The 23,109-nt window shown below is 42.4% G+C and overlaps 1 protein-coding gene and 1 long non-coding RNA gene across 5 annotated transcripts in view; one reads left to right on the forward strand and one right to left on the reverse strand.

Moving 5' to 3' along the window:
- BEND5 (BEN domain containing 5) overlaps positions 1–23,109 on the forward strand; it is a 733,139-nt gene that overhangs the window by 700,387 nt on the left and 9,643 nt on the right. The gene's annotated exons all lie outside the window — the stretch shown is intronic.
- The window catches only part of LOC148685048 (uncharacterized), a 59,510-nt gene continuing 37,141 nt past the window's right edge, over positions 741–23,109 (reverse strand). For 2 of the 3 annotated variants that reach the window (XR_015951047.1, XR_015951048.1), the window contains 2 exons: positions 10,018–10,081; positions 741–2,230 (listed from right to left, as the gene is read on the reverse strand). This is a non-coding gene — a long non-coding RNA (uncharacterized LOC148685048). Of the gene's footprint in view, positions 2,231–10,017; positions 10,082–12,194; positions 12,444–23,109 lie in introns of those variants that run through there. The other variant, XR_015951049.1, reaches the window with a different exon arrangement.

Below are 23,109 nucleotides of genomic sequence, written 5' to 3' on the forward strand. Positions count from 1 at the left end.
GCAAACCTACTCCTGCTGAGATCCCAGGAAAGTCCTATTCTGTCATCTGCTTTTGTTAAGAAATAAAGTGCATTGTTTTTTGCATTTGTCAACATTAAGCCTCATTTGCTGCGCATCAGCCGAGCAACATGGCTGGGAGAAAGAGACTCTAACATTTCTATGCTGGCTTTTCTTTCTTCTTCTGGTCTCCCCCCTCCTGCTGCATCCACTCGGATGCCCAATTCCATGTTGTCAGCAGACTTAACCAGTTTTCAGTCAGCTTCTCAGAGCCATTTATATAAATTAGGCCTAGCAGGGGCTCCCAGAATCGCACAGCAACAAACATTACTTTGCATTTGTTGACTTTAATTTTCACATTGCCGTATGTTGACCCAATTCTGGAGTAGCTGTAAATCGTGGGTTGCTTTTTGGCTGTGTTTTCTCAGCCCTGCCAGTGAATTTGGGAAGCCTAAAAATTCTGTCTCCCCAAGTCATTTGCATAACCTAAAAACCGGCAGCTGGAAAGTCATATGCACTGACCTAATTTAGCTACTTCGGCCATTTCATCTCCTTTCTGTTCCACTGCCTGATCTGTAGCCATTCTTATTTTGTAACCCTGACTCATTGCTGCTTTCCACTAAATTTGTCACTTTCTCTGGGGAATTTAGCTAAGCTGCCTACAAAACCTGGCTGGGTTGCTATAAGGGCAAATAGTACTTTAGCAGTTCAAATGGGAGAGAAGGAACAGAGACTTAACAGCATTTCTGGAATGTTTGCTTTATTTACAAAACTACAAGTAGATAAAGGGAGGCAAGCGGGAGAGGATCAGGACAACCCTCCAGTTTTGTGCTTCCTCCAAGCACCCTGGTTATGGATCATTCATCATGATTTGTTTTCAGGAAGATTAGATGACACTGGTTACTTACTAAGAGTTCATTCCGATTTGTTTTCAGGGAGGGTAGATGATACTATGTCAAGCAAATGTTATTCCACACTTTCCAGTGCATCACCTTTCTTATTGCGAAAAGTCTGATTTTTTGAGGTGTGTAGGTTGCTTTCCCCCCCTCCATATCCATTTTAATCGCACAGCCTTAATTTCCCAGTACTGTATGCAACTGAATCCCACCTGAAAATAGTGACAGCTTGGAATCGGTAACTCCCATTTCTCTCTCTCCCTATTTCCAACAGCAAATATTACTGTTTCTCTTAGATTTATTTATATTTTCTTTTTAAAAAATTATACATTGCCTTATTGCAAACCAAACATCAAGTGGGGGTATGGGTAGATGTGTATGCATACTGGGTACTAATCTCTGCCTCTCCTACACCTTGGGTTTGTTTGTGTTTCTGCAAACCCTGGGGTACACACAAGCTTGCTGATACCTCTTGGACATGTCTCGTGCCATTACATAAGCTTTGATAGTCATCTGTCAAATATCAGAAAGATCTCTGCCATAGATCATGTATGTGTGTGTGTGTGTGTGTGTGTGTGTGTGTGTACAAATACAAAGTGCTTCTGTGTTTTAGGGAGAGGTCCTGAGATTTTTTCTCCCCCACTCCTCCATTGTATTCCCCAATGCTTCACCCAAATTAAAGCTTTGATTTGGAGCTGGGTTTCCGCGATTCAGTTTGACTAGTTCATTTCTCCTGGGAAAGGCAGGCTTGGTTGCCTTTCAGCACAGGAGAAAAGGTGAGGTCTTTTCTGTTAGCGTGAATATGAAAGAAAAGCCTAAAGAGAAGAAATGCCCATTCGAAGGGCAGAAAGTCACAGCATTTCTGCTGCTACTTTCCGGGAACAAAAATAGCAAGAATGGGTCCCAGCTGCTGGCCACTGTGGGTTTGAAAAGGTTATCAAGACATTATAGCATATAAACAGCAGAGCTATTAGCTCTGAGCTGTGAAAAGTTTCTAACCTTCACAGCGAAAACCTTAAATTATTTTTGAAGTGTTAATGAAAGTCAGCTCTCCAAAGATGGATGTGGAGCAAGGAATTGCATCAGACAAATGGCAAGTAATGTATTAATAGTTATTGCTTCAGAAGGCCCTGGGGGGAGGGTCTGAGGTGGCTGAAAGTCAGCCACCTTCATATGAATCTCTCCCGTGAAAAAAGAAAATCCTGGGTGTAATATTGATCATGCCCAACCCACTAGGAGGTATTCCTCCTCCAATGGTTCCAGGCAAGGAAATCATAGAAGAGCTCCAACTTTCTGGCTGTGATGTTGCATGATGTCTCGTGGCGTCTTGGCTCCTCCTGCAAGGGGGGGGGGGCAGAAGGAGAAGGAGTTCAGCACAGTCAAAGGAAAAACAAGATTGACTCAATTTCTCTTCACTGGAAACCACACATTCAGATTTCATTTCTCCACAATATTGTTCTCAGCGAAAAATCATGGATTTGGTGTGTGTGTGTGTGTGTGTGTGTGTGTGTGTGTGTGTGTGTGTGTGTGTCAGTGGTTTATTCCTCCAGGGTTAGGGGAGACTTCATGCTCCAATAACTACAGTAGTACCTTGGTTACAGACGCTTCTGGTTACAGACTCCGCTAACCCAGAAATAGTACCTTGGGTTAAGAACTTTGCTTCAGGATGAGAACAGAAATCGTGTGGTGGCAGCGGGAGGCCCCATTTGCTAAAGTGGTACCTCAAATTAAGAACAGTTTCAGGTTAAGAATGGACCTCCAGAACGAATTAAGTTCTTAACCCGAAGTACCACTGTACTGCTTTGGTCCACTGCTAATAACCCCATGGTGAAATATTATCAGGTATAGCTCAGTTGGTACAGCACAAGACTCTTACCCTCAGGTTTGTGGGTTCAAGCCTCATGTTGGTCAAAAGATTCCTGCATTGCAGGGGATTGGACTAGATGGCCCTCGTGGGTCCCTTTCAACTCTACAATTCTGTGATTCTATTATCTGAATGACGCCGTGAGCTAATTACAGGCTTTGCTTTTAGCAAGCATTTGGATAAAGTATAATCATTATTAAGCATCTGAGTCTGTCTTGGCACTGTCCTTTTCCAAGACAGTGTAATATAGCGGCTAAAGTGCTGGACTTAGACCAAAGTTATCTGTATTCAAATTCCTGCTCAGCCTAAAATTTCATGTTAACTTTGGGCCAATCTTTACATCTCAGTCTGGCATACTGAACTTTTAGTTCAGGGGTTGCCAAACTGGTGCCATGATGCCTACATAGATAGGGTCTCAAAGCTTCCTAGAAAAAAGTTACACAACAAAATGTGCAGGTACCCTTTATGAGGTTCATATTGCCTCATACTTCAGAGCAGTTCCTGGCCTTGGAAGAATCTACCCCCTTTGATTCCAATTGGTTGGGCAGTCAACCGCTCCCCTCCTTTGGGGGACAGATAAGCTGCAGGGGAAGATTTCCTAGCTCCCCTCATGGTTTGCCTTCCCACTTTTTTAGTGTGGGAAGGCATTTTTATTTGTGGGGTAGTGGTGTGGGGACTGTCTTCCCCCTTTTATTGCCCCAGAGGGCATTTTGGTGAAGGTGGAGCAGCAGTGAGGGGTCTACCTTTCCTCTTTTTCTAGAACTGGAGGCCATTTTGGTGGGCGAGGATAGAGAGAAGAGGTAATGGGGATGCCTGTCCAGCTTGCTTCATCTTAGAATCGGTGGGCTTTCTAAGGGTTCCAGAAGGCAAAACCTGTTGATTTTGAGGAGTGCTGTATTAGCCATTTATAGATGCCTTCCCCTCCCTTACTTCATAGACTGCCTTCCTGCTCTTTTATGCATTTTGATTTAGAGTGGGGGAGGGAGCGGCAAATGGGATGCCTCCCCCCCCGGCTTGCCTTGAGTCTTGTCTCGTTGTTTTTCCTTGCCCTGAAGGACGTTTCTATTTGAGGCTTTATGCCCTTGGTGTGAGGTGCATCATGTACCCATTCAAAGCAATCCACAGTCAGCTACCCAAGGTGAGTCACTCTGGGTACATGAGCTGCAGAACACTTGATTTCCTTTTTCTGTCCCTTTTCTGCCATTTGTTTTGCTAGCTCTTTCTTTCTAGTGAAATTCTCCTCCCACTTTCAATCTCTGCAGCAACAAATGGAATACGGTTCAACTGGCAGCTTGAGCCCAATGCAGACTGGGTTCCTTTCTACAGATTGGGTTCCTCCTCCCATGCTTTTATTTGCTGGCTGCAATATGTGTTGTGTCATATAGGGGAGGAAAGTAACCTATTTGCCTCTGTAGTGGAAAATGCCTGCTGTATATTCATGGCTGTATATTCAACTCCTTTCGAGGTTGTGGCCACTGACTGCAGCAGGTTGAGATGCTCTTTCTTAGTTAACAAGATCCAAATAACACAGCACTTAATGCAAATAAACATCGGGGGGGGGGGAGCAGGGATGTAGGTGGCTACATTAGCCAGGCTGGGTCAGTTCAGTTATATATAATCATTAAAGTGGCTTCATTAAGAATGTATCTTAAGAGACAGCAAAGCTACTTGGTGTGGAGTCAGCAATCCAGGAGGAATGGCTTCACAGTGTGAGCCTATGCATGTTTATACAAAAGCAAGTCCCACTGCATTTAGTGATGCTTACTCCCAAGAAGGTGTGTTTAGGATTTCAGTCATTGGCGAGGAGACCTTTTAGGCTCCAATCTTATACCCAATTACCAGGGAGTAAGACCCACTAAACTAAATAGGGCTTGTTTCTGAGTAGGCATGTCTAGGAGTCCAGATAGAGATTGTAGTTATACTAGCCCTTGGAACAAAATGTGGAGAAATTTAATTAGACTAAACATTTGGGGCTGGTTGTTGCAGTTATTTTATCTTTCAGGCAGCTGAAATATATCCTGTGAGGTAAGTTAGACCTCATGACAGTGACTGATGCAAAATTTTGCAGTCATCTTCGTGACTGCGTAGGGATTTGTACTCTGGTCTTTCAGGTCAACCAATCACTTGTGGCTTTTTATATAGGAATACAAGCATTATCAATTATCTTTCAAGCCACACTCCCTTGTGGCAGCCATTTTGTGACTGAAGCCCACAACATACTCTCAACATTTCAAATGTGCCCCTGGGCCCAAAAAGGTTGGCAGTCACTATTCTAGTCTGTGTATCATAGCTTATTTCTTTAGCCCCATACCTTCCCAAACACACACTGTTCCTTCTGAACTTGCGCTTCTATACATACCGTATCTGCCTCCTGCTACTTACATGCATGAAGCACTGAGGCATAGATTTGAAAGAGTTCTCCCATCTCTTACTATAGATAGCAGGAGCTGAGGGAACTCTTATAGTATCTCTGCTTCTTCCCCCAAAGAGCTTGGAACTGCTTGAATATGGTTCCCATGCTGTTTCTCAGTGATGCAGCTTACATGGCCAGGCCAGACCTCCTTAACTTCATCAGCAGAATTGTATCATGTGCTTTTCACATGTTCTTTCAATGCAGGGGCTGGGATAGTGCCTGCTGGTCTCACTCTGACCTCCAGTTGTCCATCAGAAATGTGAATGAGGCAGTGGAAATTCAAATTGTCCATGTGTAGTATCTCTCTGCTCAGTTGAGAAGTTTGAGAGAGTGGAGGGAGAGGGGCAATGGTGGTGTGAACACACTGGCAGAACAAATGTAGCTCTCCAGCCCATGTGTTTGCACCATGCTAATCCACTGCCTCATCTCCTAGCTTTGCCTCTCAGAAAGCAGTAGTATCATGGCCAACCAGAGGCCCCACCAAGCCATCCACTACTGGAAATGATGCATTTGAACATCTGAACTAAGTGAAACCCCTGTTTGAACATGCATCTAAAGAGCAACATTTTTAAAGTAGAAAATTCATGGGCTATTATGTGGTCTGAAGATACTGGCTGTGCCGAAATGACTTCTTAATTTAACTGACCCAATAGTGTGTGGCTTTACTTCACCTAAAGTGGTTTCTGCACTGTTAATTAACTACTTCCAGTTCACATTACTTATATTCTCTTGGATTTTATGGCTTTGTAGGGGGGAAGCTTTGGCCTACCCAGTTACTGTTGTTCAATTAATATTAGCTCCAAGAAGCAACTCGTTTTCTCTGTTTATTTGGTTGCACCTACCATTATTGCCTTACCTGGTGGGAACCATAAACTGATGTAACTGTGCTTCATTAAAATGGTGATTGATAATGGCCTGACTCTACAAGGTGCATTATGAGACTTCATTTCCCCCCTGCTAGCTGGGCTTATTAATTGTAATGTATAGCATTTTGCATATCCATTAAGTCACAATTAAAATGCACACAAATGAAGTTCAGATTAAGTTTAGTCACTGGTGTAAATTCACAAAAGGTAGACTTTGTGGAACTTGGGCTAAGGCTGCAATGTCTGATGTGAAACTAAAATTTAAGAGATTGCAATTTATCTTTGTTCTCAGAGAGATAAGCTCCCCAGAATAAAACATATTTGGAGCCAAAACTTATGGTTTGAGCTACCCAAAGCTGTTCTTTACAGTGCTAGTTGAAACCACTAGAAGAGAACAGCACTATTTTCTATGGTTAATGACTGTAAGTAAGTGAACAATAAGTAAATAACTATGGATGACTCAGACAGAATCCTCCTGACTTGTCTGACTGGCAGATTTTGCACTGAAATAGTTTTATAACTAAAGGATAAACAGGGGAAAACACAGCAGTCTTCAGTCTTTACTGTAAGATGTGGCTTTGAGTCCCTAAGTTGGCTAAACAAGTACATTGTGTTGAATCTCATGTTCTGGAAGGTGGGGGATGAGCTACATCAGATACATAATAAATAGGATGATTGTTGGGCCTTCAGCTTCATCTTGTTGATTACGATCTGACCTTTACATCTGCCTCTGTCTTTCACTACCAGAATTGATAGCACATCCACATAAAGCACATGACTTTTAATAAATGGCCATTATTTAGGCATTTTATCAAAAATCTGCAACATGATATGAAAATCTCTTTCTATATAGGATGAAAGAAGCAGCTAATGCACTCCTTTATGCTAAGGATGATTGAGTGGGCAAGAGCGGCCAGAGCTTAATAAAAAGGAGGCAGGGATTCAAACCGTGACTTCGGGAGATTGAGTCTATAGATCTTCATTAGAGCTTTATGCCTTAAAAAGTGGTAATAGTCCCAAGGATTTACAGAAAACCACTCTGAGCTGCATGTTAGCTTTTTTCACCACTGTTTCTCTGTATAATAGAAATAGAACCATGATTATTGTTGCCGTTGCTGTCTGTTAATAATATAGTACCATCCATGTACTTTGCACTTTACAACCTATTGAATGAAAAACCAGTTTACTGACTGAGGAGCTTACTATCTAAAATTGGAGGGAGGGAAGCAGGGACACCGGTATCAAGGAGACGATGCATTCAGTTGAGCAACCAGTATGGTGGAAGAGAGCCATGTCCCTTGTGTGGGGCCCACTGGCAGTAATGGCAAATTGGCCATGGTGGAAGTTTCCATGCAGCCCCCATTTCCATCTTGATAAGCTGTAGCAGTGCCAGCTTTGGCAAAGTGATTCTGCAGCTCTGCCCCCACCAGACTGGCTGCCACTGGCAACCAGGCTTGGGTTTGGTTAAGCAGAGTACAGTCGTACCTTGGAAGTCGAACGGAATCCATTCCGGAAGTCCGTTCAACTTCCAAAACATTCGGAAACCAAAGCGCAGCTTCTGATTGGCTACAGGAAGCTCCTGTAGCCAATCGGAAGCCACGCCGGATGTTCGGCTTCCGTAAATTGTTCAAAAACTGGAACACTCACTTCTGGGTTTTGATCGTTTGGGAGCCAATTTGTTCGGGAGCCAAGGCGTTCGAGATCCAAGGTACGACTGTATAAGAAACTGGTTAAAGTTCTCCAACCTCAGACTTAGAAGGAAATTCTAGAAACTCGCCGAAGTCCACTTCAAAAAAAGAAGGAAGGAAGGAAGGAAGGAAGGGAAGGAAGGAAAAGATGATCTAGCAGAATAGTTTATTGGAAGAGTGGAGTAAACTTGACAAGTGTTGAGGACAGGGATGGGTTGCTGGTAGAATCCTCAAAATCCAAGGAGTGGGCAGATGTGACAGAAAACACAAGAAATGGCTGTTTTTAAGCAAGATGGCAGCACCAGTGCGCTTGGAAGTGCGCATGGAAGAAACAAGAGGCAGAGTATGGATGATGAGGATGTGTGCAGTATTGAAAGCAATGGCAAGAGAGAATTTCACAACAGAAGTTATGATATATCCTTTCCTGGATATTCTTGGCCGTGTTCACTACAGACATTTTGTGTCTAAAAGATACCAAGATGCTAGGGGCAAATCATTATATCCTCTGACAGTCTTTAATTTGCTAGTAATTTGCAATCCCGTACACACCTACTTGGCAATAAGTTGCATTGAACTCAGTGGGATTTACATCTGAGCATACATGTTTGGGATTGTGCTTCAAACTTCTTAAGGAATGATTTCAAAAATGTCCTATGATTCTTTGACCCTGTTGTGCCATATTTCATATTATGAACACCCTAGAGGGAAGAAAAACAAACTCTGTATGCCAGTACACTTTAAAGAAGGACAATTTGTTCTTCACAATCATTTCCAGCTACGGTATAAATTATTTGGAAAAATTGATACTGCATACATTAAGGAGTGTTATTTCTTCCCCCCCCTCTCTTTTTCGTCCCTTTTTTTGTTCTGATTAGACAAATGAATCATTCGAGTGAGCATTCCCTGTGATGCTGCTAATTGATGGTACACTATAAAATTGTATTGCAATAAGCAAACACTTTCAGCCTCCCTGTGCTTAGCTGCATTGGCCCACGATCAGCAAAGCTTTGAAATCCTGAATTTAAATTACCATTCTTTTGACTGCTGTTCATGACGTTAATTAGCTGTGTTAATTGGTTGTTTTGATACATGAAGAGCAGAATAATCCAACTTTATTTTTTATTTTTTTGGAAAGCCAAAATTATTAGGAGTTTGGCAAGAGCACGGGGAGGGTTTTCTTTAGTACTTTTGAATGCTTCCATCTTCCTGTTTTCTGTGGGCACTGTTGTGTTTGCTGATGACTGCATTCTTTTTTAAGCCCCCTGTGTGGGTAATCAACACAGGAGTCAATGGTACATGTTTGAATATGCTTTCCAGCAGAGATCTGTGAGACATTGTTGTCTCCAAATTATTGAATTGCTGTAGACAAAATGCAGCCATGCCAACATCATTTGTATTGTAGGGGGGTCTGGCAGATGAAAGGATACGCGCTTTAAACCATTTAGCTGCCAAAGTTCCGGCTATAGCCACACAGCAGGTGACTCAGAATTGAGATAATGGTTCTGAAGTCATGATGCGCCAACTCATCAGAACAGGGCAGGCTCTCGGTTTTATCACAGGAAAGCAAGCAGGAGGAAGTGGTGCTCACGGACACATGACCTTTAGCATTCCAGCTTCTAGGTGGTGTCCAGTGCTGCAAGATAAATGGTAGGTAGCTATCTGCTTTTGCAAACAGTTGCTAGGGAATGTTTTTGCTGTAGTTTTGCCCTGTGCTGCGCACACTTCACAATATCAACATGTGGGGTCACTTAAATAGGCAATTACCGTACTCCCTATCTTGTGGACCTCCTATATTCCAGCGCCACCTTTTATTGCTCCTCTTGCCTCTCTCCACTCTGAATTTGCCCATGGGTGAGATGGAAAGGAGACAGGCAAATGTTGTCCCAGTCTTCAAATAATGGGGGAAAGGAAGTTCTGGGAAACTGCAGGTCAAGTTTATAGTTGATACAAATTTGATACAACAGATTATAAAGAGAGTTCATTGTGTTTTGTTTAAAATGACTTTGTCAAGAATAAATCCTGCCAGGCTAATTTTATCTCTCCCTCTGTTAGTTCGGTGACTAGCTTAATGGGTTGTGGGAATGCCGCACATGTAATTTCAGCAAAGCATTTGACAAAGTTGTCCATGTTTTTTGGTTAGCAAACTAGTTAAATGTGGGCTAGACGGCAATACTCTCAAGTGGATTCACAATTGGTTGGAAAGCCATACTCAAAAGAGTGCTCATCAATGGCTACACATCAAACTAGGGCTGGTCCAATACGACAAGAAGCCATTCATTTCTATTTCACCCACCTCAACATTTGCTGTCTGGGTTCATCTTTCTTTCCTGAGGATGGTGAATGCTGCAAAATCAGAGCTGAAAGAAAAAGACAGCCACAATGAGCCATAGCTGCTCACTGGAAAGTGGGGGCAGTTAGCCCTGTTTCACCCTGATTCTATCCATGCAACCCACTGCCTGTTTCTACCATTAATTAGCTTGGAATCATTGTGCCCTTGTAGAATCAGAGATACATGGCAAGATGTGCAGCTACTATTCTTCACTGATGACACTAGTGTCCACAAATTCTGCCTCCATGGAGGACATTGCAAAACATCTTGCCTCCTGAACTCTCTTGTGCAAAGAGAAGCAGTAAGGACAGTGAGCGGCGTTTCTGCGTTCTTTTCCTGTGCTGCTTGCTACAGATTAGATAACCAGACAAAGCCCCAAGCCCTTGCCATGCCCTCAAGCACTTATTGTTTGCTGGGATAGAAACAGAGGAAAACAAAGGCATAAAACCAAAAGTAAAATAAAAGTAGGTTCTGAAATTACAGATTATTCTGATGCACTATATGTTACTTATATATAATGACAGTCAAAGGGCTACCGCTTTGTGTCCTGTTCAGTTCCCTTTCCCTTTATATATTTAAAAGGAAAAGAAGCAGTAAAGTGGTGGGTGTTTATAAAATGCATCTATTTTGGCTGCAGCCCTAAACCTGTTCCCCGGGGACCATCAATTCAATGGGCTTATATCCGAGTAGATCTATATAGAATTTCACTATGTGTTTGTGCACATGTGTGGCACAATCTTCTCTGTGGAATTTTATTGATTTGCAGAGCAGGGCTTTTTTGCTGTCAAGATTGTGGAGGCTTTAGCCTGTAAATTTTATTTCCAGCGAAGTGTCAAGCAATGTAATCCAGCAAAGCTACCATGATGACTGCCATTGGAGGAAAGTGACAGTTTCTCTGCCATTTTCCAAGCTCGTCCCATCTTCCAAACACTTTCTATTTTACCGTGTGGGCGGATTGATTGGCAGGTACCTCAGTAAATAGGTTGTGAAAATATCACTTAAAATGACTTGATATTGCAGGTGACTTGAAGGACTTGTGAAAACAGCGTCAATTAAGCCATGTGCATGTGTGTATGTGTGCGCTTGAATGTGGCTTCTGAATGCTTTTGAAAGTAAAAGCACCTATCATTCAAAGTGTTACGCAAGAGGCACTTAACAGGTGAAGCAACACACTGAAAGTGCAGTGTAATCAGTTGCTACTGAGAATCCTCACTTAAAAAAGGAGAAACTGCCAGGTGCTGATCTCTTTAACTCCATGTGGTTAGTCTGTCCGAGTTGAGAAGTGATCTGAACACAATCTGGTGTGTGGCTTGCTGCCATATTTAAACCAAGGCAGGCAGGAGGAACCTCGGACTCTCCAGATGTTGTTGGACTCCTTCTCCTATCAGCTCCAGCCAGCTTGGCCTATTGTTAAGGATGCTGTGAGTTGTAGTCCAGCAACATATGCATGCCCAAAGCCTCCCCGCCAGGTTTCAGCTTTAAAAAATGGAAGTGGTTTGGGGTTTCTGTTTCATTACTGCAACCTAGTGGATCAGGAAACTGACTCTGTGCATTCTAAAGCATAGCTAAGCCATGGAATCTGCTATAAGAAGATGTAGTGATGGCCACTAACTTGGATGGCTTTAAAATGGGCTCAGATAAATTCAAAGTTAAGGCTATTGTTGGCAACTAATGGCCAACACTATCAGGGGAAGAATGCCTCTGGATTCCAGTTTCTTGGGATCATGAGGAGGGAGTGCTATCACATAGACATTTGGATAGCCACTGTGGGAGCAGGATGCTGGACTGGTTGGTGTTGTGTGTGATGCAGCAGAGCGCTTATGTTCTTATAGGAAATGAATCACATGTGAACTGGCCCTACAGCCCTTAGACCTCAGGTCCAAGTAGCTACAACTACTCTGCTGCTTAAGTACAGTCTGATATTAATCTTCCCATTGCCAACACTACCACTAAGTTTAGCTGCTGCGATATTTGCTCTTAAAGAGTGCTGGGCTGGCATAGCCTGATTACCGACGCTTATGAGATCCTGCAGTTTTTTCTGGGTATGTCTCTTTTCTTTCATTTGTTCTTTAAAAAGAAAAGAAAGGACTTGATAAGAAAATCCAATTCTAGATGCAATATCAGTCCTGGTCCAATCTTACCTCGGTAGCCTAAGCTTGCTTCAGACACCAGTGGACAGTTGACTCATCCCAGGAAATGTAACACAATTTAGTGCAATTTTCCACAGTTGACATATGTTGATCAATATAGGACTTAGAATTTAACAAGCGTGGCATTTCAATTAAATTGAATTACTGAAGAGTATAGTCATCATTGTACCAGGAGAAAGGTGTTTTAGCAAATGAAACGGCCAACCCCCCACTCTCTCCTCATGCTGTGTTGCAGCTGGTCTGTGAATTAAAAAGTAAGCTTTAGCTTTCAACTTTCATCAACACTTAATTCTTAAGCAAACCATGTCATTAAGGTAAATTGTTTCTCTTCCCTCCCCTCTTTCCCTCGGGCTACTGCTACATTTTATTTTATTTTTGAAAGCATAAAAGAAGGATGCTTGCTACAGAACAAGCACATATACTGTCCATTAGATGATGCATTACTAAACACCCAGCTACACTGTCCTCAATTAATAATTCCACATTGTTCATATAATGGCTGAACTGCAACGCAAAAACTCTTCTACCCACAACCGCATTCTCAAAGAACAGCTACTTTGTTTGTGTAACATTTGATCTGTTTACCTATGAGTCTACCTTACCCCATACATGCCCACACGACTGCTTCTTGCAGAACACTGTTACAGGTGTTCCATAATACCCATTGCAAGAACTTGATCTTTTAGTGTGGCAGCACCTGCACTTTGGAAAGCCCTGCCTGTTGACACCAGGCAAGCAAGCACCTTCACTGTGCTCTCTTCAGGGCCTGTTAAAAACTTCTTATTTAGACAAGCCTACCAAGATGTTTAGGGATGCAGGTGGCGCTGTGGGTTAAACCACCGAGCCTAGAGCTCGCTGATCAGAAGGTCGGCGGTTCAAATCCCCGTGAAAGGGTGAGCTCCTGTTGCTCGGTCCCAGTTCCTGCCCACCTAGCAGTTCAAAAGCACCTCAACGTGCAAGTAGATAAATGGGTGCCGCTACAGCGGGAAGGTAAACGGTGTTTCCGTGTGCTGCTCTGGTTCGCCAGAAGCGGCTTTGTCATGCTGGCCACATGACCTGGAAGCTGTACACCGGCTCCCTCGGCCAATAATGCGAGATGAGCACCGCAACCCCAGAGTCGGTCACAACTGGACCTAATGGTCAGGGGTCCCTTTACCTTTGCCTCAATGTTTAGAAAGTTGATGTGAGCTTTAATCAGTTTTTAGTCTATTGTTATTTCAACTTTTTGAAAGTTTTAAGTTGTTGTTAATTTTTATAATGGATAATTTTATTGTTTTATTTTTATTGTAAACTGCTTTGAGGGATATTTTTTTACAGTGTATAAATTGTATGAAATAAAATAAAAATAGGGCAAGGAGGGAAACATTTTCATCCCAAAGGCCACGTTTTCTCTTGACTACTCATCAGTGACAAGCACAGCTACCAGTAGATGCAGCCAGTGAGTGTAGTCAGAGGCAAAAAGTAGGTGAATAAACAGATGTGAAAAAGATCAGCCATATAAAAACCAGAGGTTTCTACACACACATACACACATATCTTTGCATCCTCCATCTAGGTAATCAAGAGACACTTTCACAATTTGGATATACTTCTAATATAAAATATGCCCCTTGCAATTACATCCCATCCTTTTGTCCAAGCAACCCAGTGATCTTCATGGTCCAAGTAGGGTTTTGACCACAGGGCTCCTAAATCCAAATCTTCTAACCCACTACAGTATTAATCCAGGTATAGCCAATGTAGTGCCCTCTGATATTGTTTGCCTCCAGCTCCCAGCATCCTTGACCATTGGCCATGCTGCCGGGGGCTGATGTCCAACAATAGCTGGAAAGCACCAGACTGACTCCCTGTACATTCACCACGTGAAGAATGAGTACCTTCTCACCTGTTTTAAACTGATGTAGCCTAGGAGGGCTAGTGGATGAACACTGCACACATTAGCAACTGCATATGAAACCACAAATGTGGGTGGATGTTAGGCAGATTTTTTATTTTTTAGTTCACTTGAAGCCAAGTTTGTTTGCAGTCCCTTCTGCTCTTCCTTTTACCATGCTAACAGACACTGTAAATTCAAGTGTGAAGGAACCATGCCTGCACAATTATCTTCTGTCACAGGAGTTGCAATCTGCATCATTAGCCAGGCATTAATGTTGGCAGAAGAACAAGACAGGAAGAGGCAGTGTTTAATATAAACACCAGTAAATGACAGCAAGCCTGCGTGCACAGTTTAACATCCTTTGGGTTTTTTAAAATCATTTCCACATTGGGCTGTACTTATTACAGTTAAATAAAACATGTAGCACAATTAGAGGAATGTAATAAAGATCACTGTATCTATCTTATAAGTGCACATGTCTGTTGCAGTATAAGCATTTAGGATGCAAGCCTTTTTAGATAATAGTGTTGAAGGTGGTTTAATACAGGTGCTATTTCCTGTGGAGCATACAGTCAAAACCGCCTTATGAAGGGTCTTTTTTTAAAACAAACAAAAAACAAAAAATAAGTACTACAAAAATCTGAGAATGACAATGGGGTTGTATTGGGAAAACACATACACCTTTATCATTTTCTTCTCGACTATCTGAAAAGAACTGCCAATGGCAATTATAGGATTGGAGTATGTTTCTCTTTTTAGGAAATCTGAAATTCCTGGTTACCATAGTGTGGGAGGTTGATTGGAGGCAGACTTTGGTAATCTTTCAAAATATGGCACCCTTTGCAAGGCTAACATTTGGCACCCCAAAATCTTCACCATTGTGGATCATCTCAATTGTGTGCCCCCATGGCTCAGCACCCTGTATGGAAGAATGGCTCACATCACCCTAAATTCTGCACTGGGTTGATATTAAAGTAATTAGAAGGTCAGTTCTACAGCAGTATATCTTTGTCACTGCCACCTTGCCAACCCCACCCCCTTCTTTCCCAAGCAAAAATGCTAGGGAATCTGGAATGGGGCTCTATACATTAATGGCACATTGTTGACATGTTCTACAAAAAGTTGGCTCTTATTTAATGCACAGGCATAGAGACGGCACTCATGTGGCATCTGAATTCTGTACCTACTTTAAAAAAATGCAGTGGATATGTCTGTTAGCTGGGAAAGCCATATAGGGGGCAACTAAGTAACAGTGCACCTGCCCAGATGTGGTGGGTGCAAAGCATTTCCCAAGTCAAAGAAAATGTTTGATGAGATAAAGGGAAGCAGTTCATGGCAAATGTGTAGTGGAGGTGGGGGAGGAGAGAGATTAATTCCCCTCTTGAATGAGAAGTGTGTTTGAGACTGACAGATGGGCTGTAAATACTCAGAACCAAGGACAGGAGCTGAGAAAGAGACAGTCTGGTGATTGAAGTGTGATTGTGATTGAGGTAGTATGTTTCCTAGCCAAGGTGACAGGTTTTTTTGTGCTGGGGTTGAAGCGAGGAAGGGGAAAGAACTCAAGCCAAGGGTGCTGCACTTCACATCAGCCTAGACTAGGGCACAATCTTTCGACTCGATAAGTGATATCCGGGTCCCATAGGGGTTATCCCTGCAGGGCAAATTCACTGCCTGCCTTTGAAGTGAGTTGTTGAAGGTGCAAGAAAGGTGAAAAGACTCCTTTGTTCCTTGTTAAAATAATTGAGCTGTCTAGCAGTGTTGACTATGTGGTAGCCATGCGACTGGAAGTTAATCACGCAGTGGTGAAATGTGGCCAGTGCTGATCATGAGAACAGCCACTACACATCAGTAGCAATTTAGCCCCAGAAGTAGGCATTACCTAAGAAAGAGAAAGGGGGAGGGACATTTCAGATCTAGAAGAATTTCTGTACATATTCCTTCCATATGTGTTGCTTTGCTGTGCAGATGTCAACTTAATGTTAATGTATTTTTACATTACATTTTTACATTTGTTGGAAGCCGCCCAGAGTTGCTGGGGAAACCCAGCCAGATGTGCGGGGTGTTGTTGTTGTTGTTGTTGTTGTTGTTGCCACGACAAGGCAGTGATCCATGAAGGGGAATAAATTAATAATTAATAATAATAATCATCATGGCTCTGTTCAACATCACACATTATTCATTCATTCATTCTACTACTACTACTTCTACTACTATTACCTGACACACCCTCCATGTTACTTTTAATACATATTATAAAATATTTGAAAAGCTAATTCACCAGCTCAGGATTTGAGCAATGGCTACACAGATTTCTCAGCAATTTAAATAAGATTCTGGGCAAACCAACTTAAATATAACCCATGGGTCAGAGACCAGGAATAGGTTCAGCGTTCAGAGATTTTCTTCTTTCATTTTTGATTCTGCTTGAAGCCCCCCCCCCAAAAAAAAACCTACAACCCACACGCACCTGGAACCCCAATCTGGATAGCTGCTTCTACATCCTCTTGCACACACCTGAAAGATGGCCAAACAACCATATTTTTTAATAAGTTATTAAAAAACCCAGCAGTATTAGCAGCCAGAAGATTGTAGATACATAGATATTCTGAACTTCAAAATTGCCCATTTCCTCCCAAGGTCTAAATGCACAGTTGAAGTCTATTTCCTTTGGCCTGTCTCATGGAGTTGGAGTCCCTTGCTTGCTCTGCCAATATGCAAAAACTGAGTGTGTAGAATGGAGTCAAGAGCATTGGAAAATGGAAATATTTGGAGTGCTGCAATCGATCGTGGTCCAGCAGGTGGCAGCAGAAGGCTCTAATTCCTCCAAAAAAATTAGAAACTTGCAGTTCCTGTTCTTGCCAATAGAAAATTGAGAAAATGAATCCAGGTGCTAGGATATCTCAACACTTCCCTTCCGGCCTGTGTAGTCTTGTGTTTCAGTGTACGTATGTGATTCCCAAAGGAGAACTATTAATCATGTCACTATTCATCATGTTAATGGTAAATTGCGACCAGTGGAAGCCAGTCCCCTTCTTAAGACAGAGTGTAATTTGGACCTATGGCAAACTAATCTCCATTTCTTATACACCTGTTCAAGGGAGCTAAACATAAATTTATCTAGATAAAGTTTCCACCTTCTTCATGCTTCTGAACCAAATATTTCAAAGGATCAAGCTGGGAAAGTGGACTGGAGACAAAGCAAAGGATTTCCATTCCCCAGCAGGAGTTCAGAGTCCCAGAGACACTTAGCCTCTTTCAACCTTGGTTCTCAATGTTGTTGGACTGCAACTCCCATCATCCTGGAACACTGGCCCTGCTAGCAAAGGATGATGGGAGTTGTATTCCAACAATTGCTGGGGACCCAAGGTTGAAAAAGACTGTTCTAAATGGTGCTGTTTGTGCTACAGGGATTATACTCTCTGTATTAACTCCCTGTACATAGAGCAATGAAAGATGCTCACCTAGCAGCAGCAGCAGCAGCAGCAGCAGCAGCAGCAGCAGCAGCAGCAGCAGCAGCAGCAGCAGCATCCCCGCCCCCCCACCTTAGAAATGTCAATCCAGCATTCCCATTAAATCTCCCTATAGCCATGGCCCAGCAAAAGCTCCGTTTCCTGACACTGAGCAACTTAGTGACCTGGAATGTCTGCCTGGTATCTTGGTACCGACTTTCTACCATATGATATTTCATATCATATGGTTTATTTATTTTATGCATTGTACCTCTGTACAGGTGGTGGGCAGCATATTAATATTTTTAAGACAATTGTGTGGGCTTTGTCCTACTTGCCATGTCTATAATTCTGCATTAGCTGCAGGAGTGCAAACTGACTCTCTCACTCTGGCGGTTATTCCTCTCCCATTCCAGCTCAAAACAGTACTTTAGTTCAGCTTGCTTATGCTTCTTCCTTCCCCTTGATTGCTTTCTGCACTTTCTTTATTTGCCCATACTGGCTTGCTTTGCCGCAAAGTGTATTTATTGCTAGCTAGCACACATAAATGCTCAGACATACATTCAATTACCTTTGAACAATTTCCATTTACTTCCTATTTTTTGCTTTCCTCCTGTTCAATTTCACCAAGCTCCTGCATTCTCCTGAGTGTGTTCAACTGACATCCACTCTTCTTCTAGTTCTTCTTTAATTAAGGACTTGCACTAAATTCTCGTCAGTGGGATTCAGTAGCTATCTTATTTATACTTCTTGAGTTGGGATTGTAAGCTTACCCCCAAAAAACAGAGCAAGCAGTGCTGGTGTTTTGTTTTGTTTTTCCACCTACCATTGCAAATTATGCATAAAATCACTTTCCTGCCATGCATCTTCAGAATTGTTATTGTCCCGACATGATTTCCAGTAGTAGGGTCTAGGAAACAGACTATTTTGGCAATGTTTTCTGGCCCTTGTATTTGCTCCATCACTCCTTTCCTTCTTCACTCATTCAGTCTAGGCCTAGACCTCAAAATATCCTTGCTGGTGGATAGGACACCACTATTTTGATCACTTGCTCTTGACCAGGCATCCCCAAACTTCGGCCCTCCAGATGTTTTGGACTACAATTCCCATCTCCCCCGACCACTGGTCCTGTTAGCTAGGGATCATGGGAGTTGTAGGCCAAAACATCTTGAGGGCCGAAGTTTGGGGATGCCTGCTCTTGACTGTATCTGAACTCTGTCCATAGTCACATCTTCCTTAAGGCAGATGGTGGCCCAGGGATTCCTCAGGAGACTTGACACAATTTGAGAGGAGCAAGAGAATTCCTGGAGAGAATGAACTACAGTACCTATAAAAATATTACTGACCAGGAAATTATAACTACTTGGGGTGGGGGAGACAGGATTTAACAACTGCTTAGGAAGTTTACCAGGTTATGACAGGTGTGGAAATATAAGGGGCGGGGCTGAATCAGAGCATTGGTTTGTTTAGCTTATTCTGAGTTGAGGACATGACAGTAGGCTTGCACAACTTGTGATCTACCAAACTGAATGCAGCTGATCTGCAATGTACTTTAGCTTGATACCTCACACCGGATTACTGTGCTGTTTATTTTTGTTGTTTGATACTGTTTTATTTAACTCGTGGATTTTAATTAATTTTGTATAGTTTTAATACACTGGAAACCATTTTGGTATTTTCCTATAAATGAAAAGTGGTGTGGGGGTATACATTCTCTCTCTCTCTCTCTCTCTTGTTACAGTCTGCCTCTCAACCTCATGCTCCATCTTTCCTTGTTAATGGGCACAATGAGAACCGCAATTATGTTTGGTCAATATGTAGTTCTTCAGATTGCTTACTTGGCAGGTGCCCAGGATCTAAGCAGGGAAGGGAAGCTGAGGTTGGGGAAATCTATGGGCCTTGAGGGATTGGAGTTGACAGTGTTACTTCTCCTCCAGTCAATTATTTTCCTCCAGCCCCTTCTAATACCCAATTTTAGTAATAAATTATGGATTACTTACATAAAAGCTTTTTAGAAAAAAACAGTGCTGTTTGTTGTACCAGGATTTTATCCTATAAAATTCTAACCTACCATAACTCACGGGGCAAGCATCCCTCAGCAGGTTCTCTCTCTCTTCTTAGCAATGCAATGCATTTAGGGTGGGGGGAACCAACACACCTGAGGAGGAAAACAACACCTAGAACCCATTGGTAGAGATGGTTACAGTGCTTTAACATTTGCAGCTGGATCTTAATCAAAACTAAATCATGCTGCAGTCTTATATACTACTGACAACCAATACCTGTATGATCTATGAGGCACATGGGTATCTTCAGGAATTTTTCAAGGGGCAGGCAGGTTTCCCAGGGACGAGAAGGGTAGTTTTCATGGCCGGGAAGCTTCAGGCCCAGGGGCCAAATGTGCCCCTTCAGGCCTCTCTACTTATGCCTTTGGCTACACCCATAAACTTGCCCACAAGAAAAGGTGGCCCTCAGAGGACTAAACCCCCTTGGTTTAATCCTCTGCCTTTTTAGTTATTGCCTCTTCCTCATTTTGCTCTTCTCCTCTTTCCCCAATAACTCCACTCTGACTAACCTTGCAGATCACCCCATGTAATTTCTCCGTTTTCCCTTTGCTCATTCTAGTTTGAATCTCAGGAATACCGCTGTCTATTCCCCTCTTCACCTTTAAAAGTGTCTAGAGTAATGTTTTAACCAATTGCAGTCCTGATAAGCACCTAATAATTTTGTTTGGGGCTATAAAATAGGTTTTGCCAAGTTTCCATCTGCTTTTTAACTCATTGGAACTGTGTTGACTAGAACTTCCAGCTGAATTCCAGCTTTCCATTGCATACAGAAGCACTACATTTACGTAAGCGATTGAGATACAATACCAGGAGGAGGAGGAGTTTTTTTTAAAAAAACATCTTAACTGGCACTATTACTGAGATGCCTGAATGCAACTAATGTCCCTAAGAAACGCTGTACTCCCTCAGATAAAAGATGGAGCACCTTAAATTAGGCTGAAAAATTCTGACCTCTGCAAACCTCGTTTTCATCCTCTTCATCACACACATTGATGCTATATGAATAATATCACTAGATCTCATTCAGATGCAACGTATGGTGCTGTGGACTGAAACAGCTCTCTGATTGTAATTAATCCCCAGAACAATTCCTTGTTCCCAATAAATATTAGCAGACATCAGAGATAACCAAGGAGGAGAGATAACATGAATGTTGTGAAGGAGAAAACAGTAATGCTGGTGGGTTCTCCCCCATTTTAATTTTGACCTTCCCTTGAAAAAGAAAGTTTCCTTAATCCCCCTTCCTTTTGGCCCCTATTTGCAGCCAGAGAATTACCAGAGCTTCTGCCTCTTTGAGTTATTTTCTTCTCACTGATAAAACCTTAAATCTTTTTAAAAGACTGCTTGTTTTAATTGAAAAATTTCAATCAATCTGCAACCCCCCCATCCTAAATAGCCCCACATGCAGTAAATAATCCGTAGTGAGGCTTTCTGCAGTAAAGAAATAAATAATTCTGAATCTGCTGTATCCTACTTGATCTCCAAGCTTTAAATCACTGTGGTTTGCACTGAGCTCAGCCAAAATACCAAACACGCTGGAGCATGACTATTACTTAGGGACTGCAAGTCTTTTTTTTAAAGGTACAGCATCAGAGGCTGTCAACCTTTCCCCCAGGGGAGCTCTATCATGATAGAGCCTGCTGGTTCTGTGCAAGCAAATTGGCTTCCATGCCACTTCATCTGCTCTTAACGTTAGGGGTGAAGAAAATGCTTTAGACATAAAAACAGGTGGGCTGTAGAGCAAATACCTCAGGGAAGCTGCAGAGCAGCCTTCCCAAAAGGTCTCTAAGAAGAGAATGGATGGCTGTCAATCAGTAATTGTACAGTATAAGGCTGGGAATCCAAACGGGATAAGTTATGGGACCCCTTCCCTTGTTGTGATTGCATGACAGCAATATCCAACATCCAACGAGAAGACCGAAAACCTTTCTCCATAATTCAGCCCAGGTCCTCGGACATCAGATTTCCTTACAGTGGAACCTCGGTTTATGAACACCTCGGTTTATGAATTTTCGGTTTACGAACGCCGCGGACCCATCTGGAACGGATTAATTCACTTTCCATCACTTTCAATGGGAAAGTTCGCTTCAGTTTATGAACGCTTCAGTTTATGAACAGACTTCCGGAACCAATTGTGTTCATAAACCGAGGTACCACTGTACTCTTTTCCAGTAAATCTGATCCATTTCAATTTGGTGTGCCAAGTAGCGTTTACTAAGGTAATTCCTCGTGTTTCTTTGTGATGCATTGTACCAGGCAAAACATTTCAACATTGCCCTTGGTTTGCATGGATTGTTTGTATTTGTTTCTTCTGTGTTCAGAATCTGGTTGCGTGAGGCCGCACCCAAGCCGACATGTGCAATATGAATTCTGCTTAATATCCAAGTCCCTCATCCTGTCAGTGCAAGGATTTCCACATGTGCATTAGGGCTCCCCCTCCCCCGCTGCATGTAACCTGCATTCTCTCTATATCTGTTCTGAAACATTGGATAAAACCCCATAACAGATTTAGGGGGTGCATGGGGAGAGGAGAGGGGTGTGTGGGTGTGTGTCCCGTGGTGCAAGTGGAAATCCTTGTGCTGACAGGGGGCTTATTTAACCCCTCACTGGACACGAGCCTAAGCATGCCATTTCCATGATTTCCACTGCACGTGTTGGACCAGATTACCATTGGCCAGGTTGTGGTAGCTAATTTTAGGCGCTTAGTGGACATGCTCATCTGAGAGTAAATCCTATTAAACTCAACAAGACGGTCTTCTAAACAGGTACAGTATGTATAGGAATGTGCTGTAAAGGAATCCGTTTCTGATTCAGCTTGTAGACAGGTAGTTGGAAAGCAGTCTGTGCCATCCTCTTGACAGAACATAATTTTTTGAAGTACAATTTATAACGCTTTAAAATACATTGTGGGAACAGCTTATATATTCTTTTAGAAAGAATCGGTGTTAAATCACTGGGCAATGAATTGTATCTCCTTTCACATAGAGCTATTGATGCTGGCAGTGCTTTATCTGGGGGTACTCAAGGGTACACAGTACTGGCACCTTATAAAAAAAAACCCCAATGTTAAAAGTGTGTCACTTCCTGTAACAACTTCATGGCGAGTACTGGCACCTTTTTTCTAAAAAGAGAGAGAGAGGAAGCACTTGATGTTGCTGCGTTTTCTCTGCTTGCTAACGTATATGCTGAGAAGAATAATAAAGTACAGTCTTTCTTGGATTGCACCACTCCAGACTACAGGTGCAGGACCATGTGTTTGAATACAGCCCACTATTGAAAAAAACGCTTCTGTCGTTGTCCATATCAGTTCCAAATTTCCTTTTTAAAAAAGGGTCCTCGTGAAAATTCATTAGCATTTTTGTAATGATGTTGTCTTTTGATGCACCCTTTGCTCAAGCAGATGCATTTTTTGTACACATTGTCTGGAGAACTACATTGCAAAATTCAGAGAAGTGCAAATTTCAAAGGATAGCTGTCCTTCCTCCAGTTCACTTTTTGCTTCAGGCAGAGCAAAT

Source organism: Zootoca vivipara, chromosome 7 (genome assembly GCF_965207765.1).
Source record: "Zootoca vivipara chromosome 7, rZooViv2.hap1.1, whole genome shotgun sequence".
In the NCBI taxonomy this organism is placed as follows: Eukaryota; Metazoa; Chordata; class Lepidosauria; order Squamata; family Lacertidae; genus Zootoca; species Zootoca vivipara.